The following is a 21,603-nucleotide window of genomic DNA, read 5'->3' on the forward strand; positions in this document are numbered from 1 at the left end:
TTCACACGGGACCGGGATGATTCCTCCGCTTCCTAGCATCTTGAGAACGTTGTAGCCGTGATGAGTGACTGCCATGAACTTGGCCAGGGCTGGATACCCGAGGATGGCATTACGGCAGGCGGATGTGTGTGACGTCGAAGTCGATGAGGTCGGTGCGGTAGTTCTTGCGCTCCCCGAAGGTGACAGGCAGGCGGACTTGCCCTATCGGTGTGGTGGAACCGTTGGTCACTCCTGAGAAAGGCTTGGTGGGCTCGAGCTGTTCATATGGCACTTGGAGGTTGTCGAACGTGTCGACGGACATGACATTGAGCCCTGCGCCGCCGTCGATGAGGGTCTTGGTGACCTGCACATTGCTGATGACTGGGGAACACAGCATAGGGAGGGCGCGAGCGGTGGCTGCGCACTTGAGCTGATCCACCGAGCTAAAAGTGATGGCGCATTGGGACCACCTGAGCGGGCGCGTGGCTTCGAGCTTGGGGAGCACCGCGTTCACCTCGCGAGCGAACTGTTTGAAGATGCGATGAGAGGCTGGGGCCTGGGCACCGCCCAAGATGCAGGCGATCGCACGCGGCTCCTAGAAGCCCCCAGCCCCCTCCTCCTGGTGGTGGTCGTCATTCCTTCTTGGTGGCGGCAGCGAGGGAAGACCGGTGTTGCCCTGGAGGCGATCCTCATGAGGCGGGTCCCTCCAGGCGCCTTCGCGAGGTTGGTCCTGCCAGCGGTCCTCACGAGGCTGGTCGCGGCACTCCTGGCGTGGGCCACGGTCGTCCCAGCGCCCGCCTCCACGTCCTCCTCTGCGGCCGTAGCCCCGGTCGTTGCGCTCGGGGCGTCGACCGTAGCTTCCTTCCCGTATGGCTCTGAGCTCTTGACAGTCGCTGGTGTTGTGGGTGTTCAGGTTGTGGAAGGCGCAGAACGGTCGGCCATTCTTGGATGATTCGGGCTGATCTCTGCTCCGCTTGGTGTCGAGCTCCGCTGCGAGCACGACTGCCTCCTTGCGCTTCACGTCCTTGGCCTTGGCCTTCTTCTCCTCCGCTCCTGCGGCTGGCAGCTCGAGGAGAGAAAGGCACCCCTCCTCAGCTCTTGCGCACTTGGTCGCCAGGTTGAACAGCTCCTGAGAGGTGCAGAGCTCCTCGTGGATGGCGAGCTCTTCCTTCATCTTGACGTCACGGACGCTGTCGGAAAACGCGGAGATGATGGCCTCGTCCGTGACCTTGGGGATCTTGAGGCGGGTGTTGTTGAAGCGCTGGATGTACTTCTAGAGGGTCTCTCCTGGTTGTTGCTTGATACGGCGCAGATCACCCGCGGCCGGCCGGCGGTCGCGAGTGCCCTGGAAGTTGGCGACAAAGCGGTCGCGCATCTCGTCCCACGAAGAGATCGAGCCATGCTGCAGGTTCAGGAGCCAGGAGCGGGCTCCATCCTTGAGTGCCATGGGAAACCAGTTCGCCATGACTTTTTCGTCGCCGTTGGCCACTTTCATGCTCAGCTCATAGAGCTGCAGGAACTCCGCGGGGTCGGCGGTGCCGTCATAGCGAGGAGGCAGATCCGGCTTGAACTTGCCTGGCCAGGCAACACTACGCAGCTCGGGGGTGAAGGCGCGGCAGCCAGTCGTGGTTGCCGGGGCCGGCTTCAGAGGTGGAGCTTGGTCTTGACGAGGTCCGCGCTGCGCCGCTGCAGGCGGTGCGCGGTCTTGATGAGGTGGCACGGGGAGCGCAGGTGTAGCTTCTCGCGGCCACGGAATTTCTTGGCGGCTTCTCTCTTCGCGCGCGGGCGCCGGGCGTGGTGGATCACGCCGCGGAGCCACGCGCCTTGGTGCCAAGACTCCGTCTTGGGGCTGAGGTGGTGGAGGCATGCCATGAGCCCCGTCGCCCGCGGCTGGTTGAGGGGGAGGCAGAGAGTGGGACGGCGCCGGAGAGCCCCCTACAGCGTGGACAAGCTCGGCGACGCGGTCGAGCCACTGCTCATAGAGGTCGTCGACGGGGCGGTAACGCAGGATCTCGTTCGCCGCGAGGGGCGCGGCCCGTGCCTCCATGGGAGCACGGTGCGCGTGGGACGAACAACCGACAGGGGTCAGTGATGGAGTAGCGGTGCGGCCGTCCTGCCGCACCAAAGGATGGAGCGAGGACGCCTACTGCTCGTTCCCCGCCGAGCCGGTGGCAGCCTTGGCGGCGGGAGACGGAGAACGGCGAGGTGGCCCGCCGACGGGAGCCGTCTGAGCGACGCGGGCGGTGAGGGCAGCCCGGCGCTCAGCTCGAGCACGGCGAGCGTCCGCCATGGAGACGATGGAGCGACGGAGCGACGAACTGATGGAAGGGAAGCTACAGCACAACCCTACCTGGCGCGCCAAATGTCGGATGTGGGGTTCCGGCAAACCCTTGAGGTTCCAACACTGGGGTGCGCGCGAAGTCTTTCCCTCCTACCGATCTACGCCCTAGCTCGGAAAGATCTCGCGGACGAACTCGACGAACTCGCAACACAGAGAGACACGAGGTTTATACTGGTTTAGGCCACCATTGTGGTGTAATACCCTACTCCAGTGTGGTGGTGGTGGATTGCCTCTTGGGCTGATGATGAATAGTACAAGGGAAGAACAACCTCCTGAGGTTGAGGTGTTCTTGTGCTTGTCGAACTTGTGCGGGTGAGGATTCGATTCCTCCTACTGTGGTGGATAGACCTATTTATAGAGGCCCTGGTCCACTTCCCAAATATTGAGCGGGAAGGGAGCCAACAACGGCGGGCAAATTTGAAGGGGGGCAGCTAGTACAAGCTATCCTGACAAAAGCGGTCTTCGCCTGCGAAAAGCTCTGGTGGTGACGCCGTCTTGGGCTCCATGATGACCTCCATCTTGCCGTCCTCCTGGTCTTGGTCTCGTTGCACCAATATAGCAACCTTTGCCTGATGCCTCTGTACTCTTCGCCTGCGCTGTCCTCCTTAGCACCAAAGAGGAAATAAGGACGCTGCGCGCGCTGGCGCCCGCCTGGCGCCCACCTGGTGCCGTTCGTCATGGCTCACGTCACGGGGGCCTCGTGAGGTTTTGCCATGCCTTGATATCTCCGCTCCTTACGAGCCTGCCTGGTTAGGCTACTCCAGAGGAGGTCTTGCGTCGTCCGCCTCGTGAGGCTTGGACCCTCGCGAGGGTCTTGAATGCCTTGTTGATGAAGACGGGTCGTACGGCCTGCTGGCTTGGCCACGCTGTCGGCCGCAGGCAGGCAAGTCTGGGGACCCCCGTTCCCAGAACGCTGACAGCATACATCTTGGGAATGCTATTACATCAAAGATGGCTATCTTATGAGAGCTAACAAACTTTGCACTCCCGATTCTTCTCTTCGTTTGTTTCTTTTGCAAGAATCTCATGGAGGAGGACTAATGGGACACTTTGGACGCGATAAGACATTTGCAACGCTCTCCAAGAACTACTTGTGGCCCATGATGTTTCACGACGTCAACCGCTTCACCAACCGATGCTCGACAAGTCGCAAAGCTAAGTCAAAAGCTCAATCTCATGGTCTTTACATGCCTCTCCCAATTCCATATCAACCATGGGAAGACATTAGCATGGACTTTGTACTTGGTTTGCCTAGAACTAGGAATGGAAAGGATTCCGTGTTTGTTGTTGTGGACCGATTCTCCAAAATGGCTCATTTCATTCCTTGCAACAAGATAGACGATGCTTCACATGTTGCCAATCTCTTTTGTAGGGAAGTCTTGCGCCTTCATGGAGTACCCAAGACGATTGTCTCGGACCGCGACGTCAAGTTCTTGAGTTACTTTTGGAAGACCTTATGCGCCAAGCTTGGAATCAAGCTACTATTCTCCACGGCATACCATCCACAAACCGACGGCCAAACGGAGGTGACGAACCGCATGCTCTCCACTCTTCTTTGCGTGCTAATCAAGAAGAACATTAAGGAGTGGGAGGAGTGCCTACCCATTGCCGAGTATGCCTACAACTGTGCAATACATTCGACTACCGGCAAATCCCCCTTCGAGGTCGTCTACGGTTTCAACCCGTTGTCCCCATTGGACATTCTTCCTCTACCTCTACAAGCGCGCACCAACATGGACGCGAGTGCCCGAGTCAACCACCTCAAGAAGATGCATGCAGATACAAGGCACACCATCGAGTGCCAAGTACAATGACTCGCGACCAAGCTCAAGGTCAACAAGCAACCCATGATCTTCAACATTGGTGATCTCATGTGACCGCTTCCCCCACGAACGCAAGTCCAAACTCCTACCTCGCGCCGATGTACCCTTCAAGGTGCTAGCACGCTACAACAACAACGCTTACAAGATCGACCTTCCAAGCTACAAGTACAACGTGAGCCACGTCTTCAACGTCAAGGATCTCTCTCCCTACCATGGTGATGAAGATTTCGATCTGAGGTCGGATCTTTCACAAGGGGGGAGATGATGCGGAGCATCCCAAGGTCATCCCCATGGACCTACCATCATCTCACCAAGTGCCTAGTGGACCCATGACACGAGCACGTGCAAGAGGTCTATAAACTAAGGTGACATCTCTCCTCTCACAATTCCCCTTCAATGCGCATGAGACATGGTTACTACCTCAAACAGAGACACTTTGCATACTCAGGTACTTGGGAGATAGCCATGGAGAGGCTAAGGAGCAAGGTGGATCGAAGGGAGAAGATGGACGCGAAGACGGAGAAGTAGAAGGGCAAAGTCAGCAGAAGCCCGGACGATCCGGACCGCCGTCCGGACGATCCGGCCTCAGCCCGGACAATCCGACTACAGCACCCGAACACACCCGAAGCCTCACCGCGAAGCCGGATCATCCGGACCCAGTCCCGGATCATCCGGACAACCCCGGACGTCCGGACCAGGACCCGGACATCCGGACCTCCCGCAGCAGCCTCGACACAGCCGGATGATCCGGACGCCGACCCGGATCATCCGGACCCCCGAAGCCCAGATCATCCGGACCATCATTCGGACCATCCGGACAGTGCCTGTGTGCATGACTTGGGATGAGGCCCGTGTACCAGTTTCGTCCGCTCACGTACCCCTTCGCCCCTTGGGTTATGAATAGACCTCCTCCACCTCCTTTCTAGGGTTAGCAAAGGATTACCTCATTTTTGTGTGAGAGCTTTGCTCATCCACTTGGTTACCTTCTCCTCGGAGCTCATGACCTCTTCGGAGAAGATCCCCCAAGCGGATTCAAGACTTCCTCACGGAGAAGACCCCCTCAAGACCTCCTCTCGGAGAAGATCGTGCTACTTGTATCGTCCCTAGTTGATTGTGGATCGTGAATCTCATCGTGTTTCGAGGATCTAGCGCATGTGTAATCGAATCTTGTTGGTTGAGTGATTTTCTCTCGTGTTTCCCCTCGTGTTGTTCGTGGAATCCCCTCCAGACGTGAAAGATTGGGCCGTTAGGGTTCTACCCTACATCACTCACTAGGTGACGGTTTCGAACGCCGTCGCGGAAAGGGGTTAAAAACCGTTTGTATAGCACCGATGCATACCAGTGAGTCATGAAGAAAGCAATAGCAATAAAACTAAACAATCATAATGCTAAGCTAACGGATGGGTCTTGTCCATCACATCATTCTCTACTGATGTGATCCCGTTGATCAAATGACAACACATGTCTATGGACAGGAAACTTAACCATCTTTGATTAATGAGCTAGTCAAGTAGAGGCATACTAGGGACACTCTGTTTGTCTATGTATGCACACATGTACTAAGTATTTGATTAATACAATTCTAGCATGTATAATAAACATTTATCATGATATAAGGAAATATAAATAACAATTTTCTTATTGCCTCTAGGGCATATTTCCTTTAGAGGAGGGGTCCGAAACCAACCCTAACTCTGGTTTCCCCACACATACGGACTCTAAAAATAGCCTATACTTAAGTATTTCGAAATTACATGGGCCTGGCCCAATAATAAGGTGACGCAGCACCTAGAATAGCCTCTGGATGAAATTTATGAGGTGGCATCTTGTATATTTCGTCCAAGGCTTCATGAACTCCTTATGGTGGCTTCAAAGTTCTTAAATCATCACTTGTAACTCCGTTCTTGTTCCCCTTGCGCATGCCATCATCTCCATGCTTGGTCTGCTCCAATCTTCATCCCTTATCCATGCCAGGCCCTTAATTTGTAAGCAAAACAAATGAATCCAAGTTAGGCAACATTGTGTTCTAATGAACATTAGAATCATTACCAAGAAACGAAAGTACCTGAGAATTTAATTGGCGTGCGCGAGCTCTAGTAATTGGTCATGTAGCAGTAGGGGCTGTGAGTGTAACAATGGTATTGATGTCCTCATCATCCTCCCCTTATTGAAATAAAGTCATCCTCGACGGAAGCTCATCTTCCTCACCCAAATAAGGCTTCGAATCTGCAATGTTAAAAGTGGGACTAACCCCAAAATCTGCAGGCGGTTCAAGTTTATATGCATTATCATTTATTTTCTCTAACACCGTAAATGGACTATCAACACGTGGCATTAGCTTTGATTTGCGCAAATCGGGAAATCTATCCTTACGCAAATGTAACCAAACAAGATATCTAGGTGCAAAGACAACACGTTTTCTATCCTTATATCCAGCGAGTTTATATTTAGCATTCATATGCTCAATGTTCTCCTTAGTTAGCTCATGCATTTTTAAGATCAATTCAGCATGTCGGTTCGCATCAAAATTAACCTCTCCAAAGATGGAAGAGGCAACAAATCAATAGGTGCATGAGGAATGATAGAGGCAAAGGTGTCTCATCTTTCGATAAGATGGTGATTATCGTTTCGGAGGAGTAGACTTTGACGATCCGACATACGAACGTGCGAAGACGTCGCGCCCTAGCAATCGCTAAACCAACTCCGAGAGGTTATTGACCATGACAGAGCATGATCCACCTGACCATGAAGGTCTATTTACTGCAAGCAAACGAAGAATAAGCAAGAAACTAAGATTGCAATCTGGATATTGCAAATATAAGATGAAAGCTTTATTGATCAAGGTGGGGTTCTGTGACGCCTTGGTCTGGTCGTTGAACACAAACGAAGTATGCGAAGTGGCAGCTATGGCGAACTTTTAATCTAAACAAAACCCAAAGTCTAAACGACGCCCTAAGGGTTGTATATATGGAGGAAGAGGGGGGAATTTCATGGCCCTTGGGGAAGTGGTCCGAAACCAACCCTATCTATTGTTTCCCCACACATACGGACTCTAAAACATCCTATACTATAGTATTTCAAAATTACATGGGCCTGGCCCAAGAATAAGGCGATGCAACACCTATGATAGCCTCTTGATGAAATTTAGGAATTGGCATTGTATATTTCGTCCAAGCCTTCATACAGTCATTATGGTGGCTTCAAAGTCCTAAAATCATCACTTGAAACTCCAGTCTTGTTTTCCTTGCGCATGCCATCATCTCCATGCTTGATCTTGCTCAATTGATCATCCCTCTTGTCCATGCTAGGCCCTTCATTTGTAAGCAAAACAAACGTATCCAATTTAGGCAGCATCATATTCTCATGAACATTAGAATCGTTACCAAGAAACGAAAGTACCTGGTAATTCAATTGGCGTGCGCGAGCTCTAGTAATTGGTCCAGTATGTATAGCAGTAGGGGCTGTGGGTGTACCAATGGTATTGATGTGCTCATCATCCTCCCCTTCTTGAAATGAAGTCGTCCTCGACAAAAGCTCATCTTCCTCACCCAAATAAGGCTTCCAATCTGCAATGTTAAAAGTGGGACTAACCCCAAAATCTGCAGGCAGCTCAAGTATGTATGCATTATCATTTATTTTCTCTAACACCTTAAAAGGACCATCAGCACGTGGCATTAGCTTTGATTTGCGCAAATCAGGAAATCTATCCTTACACAAATGTAGCCAAACAAGATCCCCAGGTGCAAACACAACATGTTTTCTACGGTTATCTCCAACAGGTTTATATTTAGCATTCATATGCTCAATGTTTTCCTTAGTTAACTCATGCATTTTTTCAATCAATTCAACACGTTTTTAGCATCAAAATTAACCTTCTCCGAAGATGGAAGAGGCAACAAATCAATAGGTGCATGAGGTAGGAAACCATACACAATTTTAAAAGGGAACATCTTAGTAGTAGAATGCAATGAACGATGTTGAGTATATTGATTATTAGGAAAGACGAGATAGGCTAGGATTTGTTCCGACTTGTCTTGTACTCGAAGTTGATCATTGTACTCCTATATATATGCCCATGAGGCTCAAGCGATACAATGAACTATTCCACCAAACCTCTCTCTCCCTTCTAACATGCTATCAGCCTAATCGATCCTAAACCCTAGCCGTCGCCGCTTCCGCAACCGCGCGCCGCCCCCGGGGCGGTTGGACTCCATGACCGCCGCCGGGGGCCGCGCCGCCCGTACCTAGGGTTCGTGCGCCGGCCGTGTGGGCCGGCTGCCCTAGAGAGTCTTTTTCCCGAGCACTTGCTCCAGGTTTTTTCGCTCTCTCGCCGGTCGTTTTGATCGGTGTTTTCTTTTTGGTTTTCTGATCTATGCTTGATCAGTTTGCGTCGCCCGCCACCGCCGTCGACCCCCATGCGCCTCTACTCCGACACCGGCGTGACCGCCAGGCTCTTCACCGACTCGACGGCCTCACCCGCTGGCGGCCCCTCACGACCGTCGTATGCGCGCCGCTCGTCGATCTACGCCGGCCGTCACCGCCTTCTCCAACCGGGACACCTGCATCGCCCTCCTGGTGGCCTCGGGCCATGCAGCGGCCCATCATAGCCGTCGTTCGCGTGCCGGCCCGCCAGTCGATCCACGTAACCCACCTCCTCCACGTCTGCACGGCGGCCCGGCGGTCTACCTCTCCGGCCTCATCCTCGGCTCCGTCAGGCTCGTTGGCTGCCTCAACTCGGGCGCTGTTGCTCCGTCGATCGCTCGGGCCTTGCTGCCCGGGTGCCGGCGCAGCTTTGGCAGCCTGGGTGCCGGTGCTGACAAGCTCGTCCGCACGATGTCCCACGCCGTCCATCGTCGCCGGCCTCATCTCGGACTCCGCCGCCACCCGGCCTCCACCGAGCGGCGTCCCCGACCGCGCACGTGATCGGCTTGATCCCCCGCACGCCGCCGCGATCCGCCTCACCTACGCCGCTCGACCGACTTGGCCCGTCGGTTACGCGCGCCTCCGCAGGTCCCGTGAAGATCGTCCCGAGTACCGCGTGCCTCTCCGCCTATCGAGCATCGGGATGCCGCTGCGTCGCCCCATCGGGACGCAGCGCCGCCGCCCCGTGGTTCTCCTCGCGGCTGCATCGACTCGTGCGCCGCCGTTGTGTCGCCCCTTCGGGCCGTAGTGCCACGATAGGCAGTCCCCGCCGCCGCCCCAAGGCCGTCCCCGCGGTTGCCCCGACCCGCGCTCCGCCGCTGCGTCGACCCCTTCGGGTTGTAGCGCCGTGGCCCGCGGTCCCCGCCGCCGCCTCGAGGTCTTCCCTCCGTTGCCCTCACCTGCCCGCCACCACTGTGTCGCCCCTTCGGGGTAGTGCCACGGCCCGTGGTTCGCTCCGCCGTCACCGCGTGTCGACCTCCCGTGGTATGCGCCGCGCCGTCTTCTGATGTAGGGTGGAACCCTAGATGGCCGATCTTTCACGAAAGGAGCGGATCCCAACAAAGAACACGAGGGGAAACACGAGAGAATCACTCAAACCAACAAGATATAGTCACACATATGCTAGATCCACGATCAACAAAGGACGATACAAAGGTAACCGGTTCTTCTCCATGAGGAGGTCTTGATGGGGCCACCCAAGAGGGGGTCTTGAATCCAAGGGGGATCTTCTCCGTAGAGGGGACCCGGTCTCTCTCAAGGAGTAGATCCGTATGGATGAGCAAAGCTCTATCTCACATATGAGCTAAACCATGCTAACCCTAGAAAGAGGGAGGAGGAGGAGTATATATAGACAAGGTGGGCGAAGGGGTAGATGGGCCTCAGCCCTTTACTGTGCGAAGACAGATGGAACCGGATGGCCGGGCGTCAGGCCGGATGTCCGGGCCTTCGTGAGGAGCCCGATATCCGGGGCTGGGGCCGGATATCCGGGCTAACGGGTGCTTCTCTTCTGTTCTCAAGACGGAGCTTGTCTGGATGTCCGGGGGTTGGGGTCAGATATCCGGCGGCTCGGGACGGGCTAGATATCCGGGCTGGGGGTCCAGAGTCCGGGCTGGCGGGGTCGGCCTCGATGCTCTCTAGATAGAGGGTGCCGGATTTCCGGGCTGAGCCAGATGTCCGGGCTGGGGCCGGATGTCCGAGGCCTGTAGGTGCTTGGAGGCTGAGATGTTGCTGTAGTGGATGCCTCCAGCGGCCGGATGTCCGGGCCTGGGGCCGGATGTCCGGGTCCTAGAGCTGCCTTCTTCTCCTTCCGGCGTTCCTTTTCATCCGTGGACTTGGCGACTTCTCCGTCTTCACGAGCATCTTCATGGGGGGGTCCTCTTGACACCTAATCATGCACAACGTCTCGGACTTAGGTAGTAGCCATGTCTCGAGTGGATCATATGTGATATCACTAAGGAAGGAAGTCACCTCGTTTTCAAGAGCTCTAGCTCGTGCTCATGTCATAGGTCCTCTTGGCTCTTGGTGAGACGATGGTAGGTCCATGGCGATGACCGTAGGATGCTCCGCATCGTCTCCCCTCCCTTGGGAAAGATCCGACCTTGGATCAAAATCTTCATCACCATGGTATGGGGAGAGATATTTGACGTTGAAGATGTCGCTCACGGAGTACTTGTCGCGTGGGATGTCGATCTTGTAGGCGTTGTTGTTGTAGCGTGCAAGCACCTTGAAGGGTCCATCGACTCGTGGTAAGAGTTTGGACTTGCATTCATTGGGGAAGCGGTCCTTGCGAAGGTGTAGCCACACAAGATCTCCAATGTTGAATATCATGGGTTGCTTGTTGACGTTGAGCATGGTCGCGAGTCGTTGTACTTGGCGCTCGATGGTGTGCCTTGTATCTTCATGCATCTTCTTGAGGTAGTTGACTCGGGCACTCGCGTCCATGTTTGTGCGCTCTTGTAGCAGTAGAGGAAGAATGTCCAATTGTCACAATGGGTTGAAGCCATAGACGACCTCGAAGGGGGACTTGCCGGTAGTCGAATGTCTTGCATGGTTGTAGGCATACTCGGTGATAGGTAGGCACTCCTCCCACTCCTTGATGTTCTTCTATATCAACACGCGTAGTAGAATGGAGAGCGTACGGTTCGTCACCTCCGTTTAGCCGTGGAGAATAGTAGCTTGATTCCGTGCTTGGCGCATAAGGTCTTCCAAAAGTAACTCAAGAACTTGACGTCGCGGTCCAAGACAATCGTCTTTGGCACTCCATGTAGGCGCAAGATTTCCCTACAATATAAGTTTGCAACATGTGAAGCATCATCTATCTTGTTGCATGATATGAAATGAGCCATTTTAGAGAATCGGTCCACAACAACAAACACGGAATCCTTGCCATTTCTAGTTCTAGGCAAACCAAGGACAAAATCCATGCTAATATCTTCCCATGGTTGGTACGGAATTGGAAGCGGCATGTAGAGTCCAGGATATTCAGCTTTAGACTTAGCTTTGCGACATGTAGAGCATCGGTTGGTGAAGTGGTTGAAGTCGCGAAACATCTTGGGGCCAAAAATAGTTCTTTGAGAGTGTAGCAAATGTCTTGCCGCGTCCAAAGTGTCCCATTAGTCCTCTTCAATGAGATTCTTGCAAAAGCATCAAACGAAGAGAAGACTCAGGGATGCAAAGTTTGTTAGCTCTCATAAGATAGTCATATTTGATGTAATAGCGTTCCCAAGATGTATGCGTCAAACACTTGGCATAAGGAATAACAAAAGTTGGATCATTCACATACAAGTCTTTTATATGCTCAAAGCCAATGACATTCAATTCAAGTTGAGTAACAAGCATGCATATACGGGAAAGTGCATCCGCCACAACATTTTCCCTACCTTTAATATACTTGATGACATAAGGAAAAGACTCTATGAACTCACTCCACTTAGCATGATGCTTGTTCAACTTAGTTTGACCATTAAGGTATTTAAGCGTTTCATGATCGGTATGGATGATAAATTCATGAGGGCAAAGGTAATGTTCCCATTCATGCAAAACTCGCACTAAAGCATATAGCTCTTTGTCATAGATGGGGTAGTTGAGTTGCGCTCCTGTGAGTTTCTCACTAAAGTATGCTATGGGGCGCGTCTCTTGCATTAACACACCTCCTATGCCATTACCGCTAGCATCGCAATGAATTTCAAAAGGTTTGTCAAAGTGCACGGGAGCATGGGTAAGCAAATTCTTAAGCTCATTGAATGCGCTATCTAGCGATGGTCCCCAAACAAAGGGTGCATTCTTCTTGCTCAAAGCATGTAAAGGAGATGCAATAGTGCTAAAATCCTTCACAAATCTACGGTAGAAACCGGCTAAACCAAGACAACTACGCACTTGTTGCAAATTGGTTGGTTGGGGCCAAGTTTTAATAGCAATGATCTTAGATTCATCAACATGAACACCCTTAGAAGATACTACAAAACCCAAGAAAACAAGCTTATCAACACCAAAAAGGCATTTTTCTATATTAGCATAGAGACGCTCTTTTCGAAGAGTTTGTAACATGGTGCGAAGGTGGGTGACATGATCTTTGAGAGATTTGCTAAAAACAAGGATATCATCGAAGTAGACCACAACAAACTCACCAATGTAAGGGCGAAACACATAATGCATAAGACGCATGAAAGTATCGGGTGCTTCTGATAAACCCATAGGCATAACTAACTACTCATACAAACCAAACTTTGTTTTGAAAGCGGTTTTCCATTCATCACCCTCTTGTATGCGTATTTGATAGTAACCAGTTTTGAGATCAACTTTGGAAAAAAAATAGTGGCACCGCTAAGTTCATCTAGCATATCATCAAGGTGTGAATGGGGTACCTATAGCGAGCGGTGATAGCATTAATATGTCTACAATCGGAACACATGTGAAAGATACCGTCTCGTTTTTGTACAAGAATGACCGGTACGACACAAGGACTTAAACTTTCACGCACATGTCCATGGTCTATGAGATGTTTTACTTGCCTTTGTATTTCTTTGGTTTCTTCAGGGTTGACGCGATATGGAGTCTTGTTCGGAAGTGGTGCTCCGAGGATGAGGTCGATGCAGTGCTCAATGCCTCGTAGTGGAGGTAGACCCGGAGGTAGCTCGTCGGGGAAAACATCTTGGAAATCCTGCAACAGAGAAGATAACACCAAAGGTAGATTGTGAGAGGTGTTAGTTCTTGGTGCCTTGTCCTTGCACAAGAGGACATAGTGCATAACACTTGATGGGTGCTCACACACTTCTCTCATCTCACGTTTGGTGGTAAATAGTACTAAGTTCTTCTTGTCGCTCATCGTGGAGGTACTCAATTTGGCCTTGTGGCGCTCACTGTCTTTTTGGTGGTTCGCTCTCTCACTATTCTCTCCACGATGGGTGGCTTGCTTGTCGGCGATCACTTGGCTTGGAGACATAGGTCGTAGCACATACTCCTTTCCTTTCATCTTGAAGCTATAGTGATTTGTACGCCCGTTGTGGATGACACCTCGGTCAAATTTCCATGGCCGTCCAAGAAGGAGGTGGCAAACGGTCATCGGAATGACATCACACTCCAAAGTGTCTTCGTAAGCTCCAATCTTGAAAGAAACTTGTACCCTATGCTTGACTTGCATAGTGCCGGAGTCGCTTAGCCATTGAACCTTGTAGGGGTGCGGGTGCTTCATCTTGACAAATTGGAGCTTGGAGCGTAGTTCTTCACTTGCTAGGTTATGGCAACTCCCTCCATCGATGATGACTTTGACGGACCTTCCATTGATGTCGGCCTTGGTGTGGAAATGTGGCATCGTTGGTCTTCTTCTTGTTGATGTTTAAGAGTCAAGACCTTGGAGATAACGAGAGCGGGGCTCGACTCTTCGTCACAAAAGACTTGCTCATCTTCATCTTCGTTCACGCACCGGTGCATGGCCACTTGCTCAAGGGCTTCCATCTCCTCTTCACTCATGGAGTCATAGGTTCCGTCGTCATTGAGGATCATGGTGCTCTTGTTTGTACACTCAAAGTACTTGTGGCCTCGGCCGCCGCATGTGAAGCATTTGAAGGAACTTGTCTTGATGGTCTCATCGGTTCGGGTAGATGATGATGAAGCTTTCGGCTTGAAGTCGCTTGTAGTAGGAGGACGACCTGAGGTTGTCGAAGTTTTTCTTGTAACTTGACTTGTCGCCGTTGCTTGTAGATGGCTTGGTTGAGGTAGAAGGTGTTCGAGTCGTTGAAGCTTGATTGTGAGAAGCCACAGGACTTGGATGAGAACTTGGCATATATGAAGTCATCTTGCACTTGACGTTCCGCTTTGGTAGCTTGATGCACTAGCTCGATGAGGTTCGAGTATGGTTGGAAGTCGGCGATCTTCTTGATGGGATGATTGAGTCCATTCAAGAAACATGCCATAGTTTGCTCACCGTATTGCATGACATTGGCTCGTATCATGGCAATCTCCATTTCCTTGTAGTACTCTTCAACGCTCTTGGTTCCTTGTTTGAGGAGTTGGAGTTTCTTTAAGAGGCCGCGGTTAGTAGTTAGGCACGAAACATGCTCTCATGACATCCTTCATTTGCGCCCAAGTAGTGATGGGTGGTTCACCTCTTGCCACTCGGCGGTCAATGACTTGTTCCCACGAAATGAGGACGTAGTCTTGGAACTCAAGGGATGCCACCGCGATCTTCTTCTCTTCTTCATAGTTGTGCAACGGAAGATTTTGTCAACCTTCAATGCCCATGATATGTACTCTTCAGGGTCATTGCTTCCGGTGAACTTGGGCATGGTGAACTTTAGCTTGTCATGTCGTTGCTCATCATTGTGTTGGGGTCGAGGATGATGACGCCCATGTCGTTGAGGATTGACAATCTCATGTTGCTCTTGGCGAGGAGGGTTGTCGACCTCATGTTGCTCTTATCTTGGAGTATTTCCATTGTCTTCATGTTCTTGTTGAACTTGATGTTCTTGTCGAGCTTGAGGAGGCGCTTGTCGATCTTGACGAGGAGCTTGACGATGCACACGTGATTGATAAATTCGCTCTTGAACTTCATCATGAAGCGCTTCTTGATGTTCACGAACTTTTCGGCCTCGGTTGGCTACGGCTCGACTTGAATCACGAAGGGCACGTTGCGCCTCAAGTGCTTGAGCTTCATGTAGTTGTTGGTCTTGTCGTTGTGCCTCAACATCTTGTGCATCTTGGTGTTGTCGCGCTCGCTCCTCTTGTTCTTGTTGCGGTGGCGTTGCGGTTCTTGTGCTTGCGCGAAAGTAGCTTGGTTTTGATGGTGTCGATGTTCTTGTGCGTGAGCTTGCTTTTGAGAGTTGGTGTCGTGTAGAGGATTGCGGTTGGCGTGACGGTCTTGACGCGTGGCACGACGAAGAGTGTTTGATGTCGGGGTACTTGAGCCGGAGATAGTGTCGTCGGAGTGTCGACTCGAGCGGCTCCGTATTGAGTAGGACGAAGTGGTAGAAGAGCGGTTGAAGATGGATTAATGATCACTCCAATGTGTAACAAGGAAATAGCACAATTGGTGCCAATTCTTGTCGGTTTCTCACACCTATAGAAGTAAAAGCTTATGGTGGGGCTCGGTTAGGATGGTGGCACAAAACTTGATGCAATTGTAAGCGAGACTCAATATGTTGGAAAATATTCGCAAATTTGCAAATGTAACAAATAGACCAATAGCAAGATATGGTACACGGAAACGCACACGGAAATAGATAAGTGGGGTCGTGCAACCAAGGGATGAGCCAAAATGTGGAATCCATGAAAATGCTCTTGTTGCACAACACTAGAGAGACGCTAGCACGATTGCACAATAGGCGGATACGAACTTATGCACAACCTACTAAGCAAAAATGCAACGACTTCTATCCCAAGTATGCTATATGTATGTTCTTCCGAGGATATGATCCAAGATGATCGAGTATGACAATCTTAATGTAGTATGATGCTATGGTTCTTGCTAATAAGCTCTTTGCTTATCTTTCCCTTTTGCTTAAAAGCTTGTTTGGCTCTTTGTATTTGAGCTCTTTTCTCATGCAATGCTTCACGAACCAAGATAGCAATTGAGTATATGCGATGACAACTTTGTGACACAAGAGATGATACCAAGATATGCACCACGATGATATGGTATGTATGCTATGGGAAGTATGATCACAAATGTGCACAAGTTACGTTGCCAGCAATACTCAAAGGCTAGTCTCGATGGGTAAGTGACACAAAAGTAAGGCTATGGGGTTATCAATGCAATGGCAAGAATGTAGAATGATATCACGATACCAAGATGAGGTTACCGTTGTTTCTCACGGTATGATGTCAAAATGGTGGAGTTGTCGTTGTTGATGACGAGTCCATGGCAAAGATGAGCGGCAGTGATGTCGATGTCGAACCGTATCTAAATAGCCGAAACACAATATGACACGGGAACCGCAGCTCAAATTCTCAAAGCAAAAACGTGACAAAATTGTCGGAGGTGGAGTGGGAAAGCTATGGTGGTGCTATGCGGAAGTGGTGGTGGTATGCGGAAGTGGAAGTAGGCACGGAGTCAAAATTTGATGAAAGTTAGGCGGAAAAAGAAGTGGTGAAACGAAGTGATGCTGTCAGGGGCCGGATGTCCGGGCTGGATGGCCGGATGTCCGGGGTGGCCAGATGTCCGTGCTGTCGGGCCGGATGTCCGGGCTCTAGATCCGTGGAAGAACTCGATGAACTTCGCGTGGAGAGGTCAAATCCGGGGCAAAATTTGGGAGATTTTGTGTTTGGAAATTGGGGAAAAGATGGCAGAAAGCTAGATCTACCTGCAACACACAAAATCCGCGGATCAAATCCAACAAAACTTCATCACACCAACAAATTACAAAAAACAATTGGGGCTATTTTTGTGGGGCAATTTTCGAATTAGTGTTGACACCAGATTTTGGCACGACCAAGAACTTAATTAAGATGGCTTCAAATGTAGAAGGGCTCAAAGTAAGAAAGTTACGTATCATCAAAAGGAGAAAATTTGATGTTTGGGCCATCGCCATCCGATCTCATCTCAAAGGCCGAAGTTGTGTTCGAATACCAAGATTTTGTATTCAGAATACTATTCAGCTGATTACACCCCCAAGACTGCCTCGTATGGAAAAGTGATCTACACGGATTGTCTTCGCCTCGTCGAAACGATCGATTTTGATATAAGAAACGTCTCAATCGGAGTTCGTATGCAAAAGTTACATTCGAAAATGCGTGGCTGCATCAGGATGGCCGGACACTCCGGGAATGATCATCCGGGTTTTGGATTTCTCCGAGGATGGTCGGACACTCCGGGGATGTTTGTCCGGGTTTTGGATTTTTCTGCCGCAGACTTCGGAAAGCAGCTGAAAACTCCCTCAATATGGCCTCTTTTCAAAAAACGTTCAACATGAAAGTTGTTCGCCTCGTCGAAACGGTCAAGATTGCTTTTGGGCTCGTTTCCATCCGAGGTTGTTTACTGCCTCAAACATGGCCCACAAGGTGCAGCCAGGTTGTAAACCGAACAGTTTTGAAAAGTTCGGATTCCAAATTTGATAGGATTTTGAACGTGAATTGAAGCCTTTTCCTTCACGGGAAGTCCAGCCGCCTCTTATATACTTAAGGGGTGACGGCCGATTGAACAACAACACACAATAGCAAAACCCATCTAGTTTTTACCCTAGTTTTACATCCCTCCCTTATTCTTTCTCCCTCGTTCTTCATTCGTTCTTCGTGTTGAAGGGCAGCGATCCTCGAGGATCTAGGGGCGGGAGAACCAACCTAGGGCAATCCATAGCCGCCGCACGTCCAGACGGGGTCCCTCCCGGGCGCGTGGGGTTTCGGGTCCTGAAAAGCACTCGCCGGATTGCTTGCGTACCGCGCTTTCGGACGGGTCTCCTTCGACGTGAGCTGCGGTGCATCACCCTCGGCGTTGGAGGTATACGGTGACGTGTTCGTGTGCGAACACACTTTTTGGCGACTCCGCTGGGGACGAAAGATCAAGAATCGTCATCAACCATGTCTAATCTCCCCAAGCCCTCGGAAGTTGTCGCCGATAACATCATTAAGCCCGGTCTTGATGAACTATCGGATGAACATCGCCAAGTCTACGAAGCGCGCAAGAAGCAGCGTGAAGAGGCTTTTGAGGCGCTCAAGAAGAAGCGCGAGGAGGAGGATTTGGAAGCGTTTCTTTCAAGTTTCAAGAAGGACCGTCAACGCAACATCACTCCGGCTGGAAACGTCAATTTTCCTCCCCTCATCGATGAACAAGATGTGATCACTATGAGTAAAGTTTTTTCTCCAGAGCAAGTGGCTGTGATTGAAAGTCTTGTTAGTAAGGGTAATGTGATGGCATACAATTCTTTTGTGGCTAGTTCTAACGCTCAGAAAAATATGCCTCCATCATCTAGTGGTACTGCTGGTATACCTGAAAATCCTAGTCCAATTTTACCTATTTCATCGGCACCACATATGCAACAACAATATAATATGCCGCTGAATTATGAGTGTGCCCAATTCGGCGTCAACGCCGAATCACTTTGTCACACCACCCATAGGCGCAAGCATGTTTGGTATTCCGCCGAATGTGGTTCGGCGCCCATCCCACAAGTGGCACCAATAGCTAGTACTCAGGTTGCTCCTATGTCATTGCCACAAACATCTTCATCTACCTCGGATCCAATTTTAGCTAAATTAAGGGAGGATTTGCATAAGATGTTTCTAGAAACTTTCGGAAACGAGACGAAAGTAAAGAGTCGTGTGTACCGAAAGCCTTATCCTGAACAGTTCGATGAAATTTCTTACCCTCAAGGTTATAAGGTTCCTGATTTTGTTAAATTTAGTGGTGAGGGTACGAAAACGAATTGGGAGCATGTGAGTCAGTATCTAGCACAGTTGGGTGAAGCAGGTTCCATAGAAGAGTTGAAAGTGTGTTTATTTCCCTTGTCTTTAACTGGCACCGCATTTTCATGGTTTGCTGCTTTACCACATGGTTCAATTCTCTTATGGTCGCAATTAGATCAAAAGTTTCATGATCACTTTTATAGCGGTCATAGTGAGCTGAAGTTGCCACATCTTACATCGGTTAGGCAAAAACATGATGAATCGGTCACCGATTATGTCAAGAGATTTAGAGATATACCGATGTTATAGCTTAGTGATAACTGAGACAGACTTGGCGAATCTTGTTCTTAATGGTTTGAAAACTCACATTAAAGAGAAGCTAGAAAGTTATGAGTTTTTGAGCATTAATCAAGTCTTACAAAAAGCTTTGGCCCAAGAGAGCCGATGTAAAGAGGTCCATAGGTCTACAACCGATCATCCTAGAATGCATATGGTTGAACACAATGATGATAATTCGGACGACGAGGTTGATGTCTATACTACTGAATTTGTTTGGTCCTCAAAGGCCAAACCCTATATGTGCAATGCTCTTAAGCCGATTCGCAAGAATTGTGATCAGGAGGTGAGGTTTACTTTTGATATATCAAAGTGTGATAAAATATTTGATGCTCTCTTGCAAGATTAGATGATTAGAATATCACACACCATACCGCCGTTTGAGGAGCTGAAACGGCGTGCTTATTGCAAGTACCATAATGCATTTTCTCATGCTACTAACGATTGCAATCTTTTCATACGACAGATGCAATCGGCCATTAATGATGGACGATTGAATTTTGCGAGATGCAAGTTGATAAACAGCCCTTCCCGACAAACACCATGAATTTGGAGGGAAAGAAAATGTTGATTCGGCCTAGCATAGCCGAATCTGCTAATAAAGATAATGTTCTTATTGGTGAACCCAGGAAAGGCAAGGAGGGCGACAAAGTCTTGGGACGAGAGGTTGTGCTTGATAAGCAACCCGATGGCAAGGAAGTATTGAAGATCACCATAATAAATCCTGCACTCGGGGGGCAACCATAAGTACAAGAAGATACTCATGTTAAATTTATCAAGCCCAATAATTCAGAAGTTAGCAAGTGGGAAAAGAGTGAAGCTAAGCGCAAGCGAATCAGGCCAACTTTTGATATGTTGCTATCCAAATATGCAAGTCAAGCGGCCGGTTCTAGCTCTAATCGGCCATCACATTCAAAACGTTCAAGATTGCCTCCGGAGCAAGAGTTTCGACGCTATGCAAGGCCATATGGGTCATGGGCACCGACACCATGGATGTCACAACCCTCCTATGCGCCATATTACATGAGAGGCTTCAGTGGAGGATGGGGGCAGCCCCCAATGGCTCCTTATGCTTTTCATATGGTGCGGGCAGCACCTAGATGGCCTACTCGCGCGAGGCTTTATTATCCCACACAAGGCCGTTTGAGCTATGGTGCTAATCAACCAACAAAAATTTCTCCAAGCAAGGCCAACAAAAAAAGTGTGGCGTGTAAGTCACCTAATGCGGAAATTGTAGAATGCGACAAGCAAAAGGAGATCGAAAAGCCGGTTGTTGGTAATCTGGCTACTTCTAATGGTGATATTGTTATGGTTCAGCAGGGTTCCATGGTGAATGATCATGAGGCGAGCACAAGCAAGGCTAAACCAAGGGATCCCAAATATACTCAACCTAAATGGTGTCCTCCCAGTTTAACCAAGACCATGAAAAGGATATTACAACGCATGAGGAACCACGAGAAGGTAGAGCACAAAGAGGAGAGGCAAATGGACGAATTGTTAAGTGAAATTCGGCCCATGGCACTCACAAAACAAGTGTGGAGGCCTAAACAAAAACGAAACACAGATGCTTCTGCATTAGCTCCAGCAACACCTTCACCAGCAAAAGAGGATGATGCGACCCCTATTACATCGTCCAGATCACCTGAAACATCTCCTTCAATTGAGGAATATTTAAGCCCAATATACACATTGGGAGATGAAGATGAGATGGTGGATTATGAATCTACGCCGGTTCGGGAAGGTATGGATATTAATATGGTATATTACTTACCTGCCCATTCTCGTGCTATAGGTGAAGAAGGGGAGGTAGCCCAGCTGGATTTTGGTCCTAAGAATGCTATCTTCGAGAAGCCAAAAGAACCGGTGAAACACTTGAAGCCGTTGTACCTCAAAGGTCATATTAACGGATCGCCAGTTGCTAGGATGCTCGTTGATGGTGGTGCCGTGGTAAATCTTATGCCCTACTCGGTCTTCAAGAAGTTGGGGTTAGATGATGATGCATTGATGAAGACCAATATGGTACTTAATGGATATGAGGGTAAAGAAAAGACAGAGGCCAAAGGTGTGATGTGCATGGAACTCACCGTGGGAAGTAAAACTTTGGCCACCACATTCTTCATCGCCGAGGTGCAAGGTAACTATAATGTTATATTAGGCCGCGATTGGGTTCATGCTAACCAATGTGTGCCATCTACCATGCATCAATTCTTAATAGAATGGGTCGATGATGAGGTAGAAGTCATTCACGCGGATAATTCGGCTTGTGTTGGTTTGGCCGATGCATCGGTGGATTGGAATCATCCCGATGTTACTTGCTTAACAGGGTGTGACCTCTCGGAGTTTGATTTCCTTAGTGCTACAAGGAAT

This window comes from Triticum aestivum, chromosome 5D (genome assembly GCF_018294505.1).
Source record: "Triticum aestivum cultivar Chinese Spring chromosome 5D, IWGSC CS RefSeq v2.1, whole genome shotgun sequence".
NCBI classification, from domain to species: domain Eukaryota; kingdom Viridiplantae; phylum Streptophyta; class Magnoliopsida; order Poales; family Poaceae; genus Triticum; species Triticum aestivum.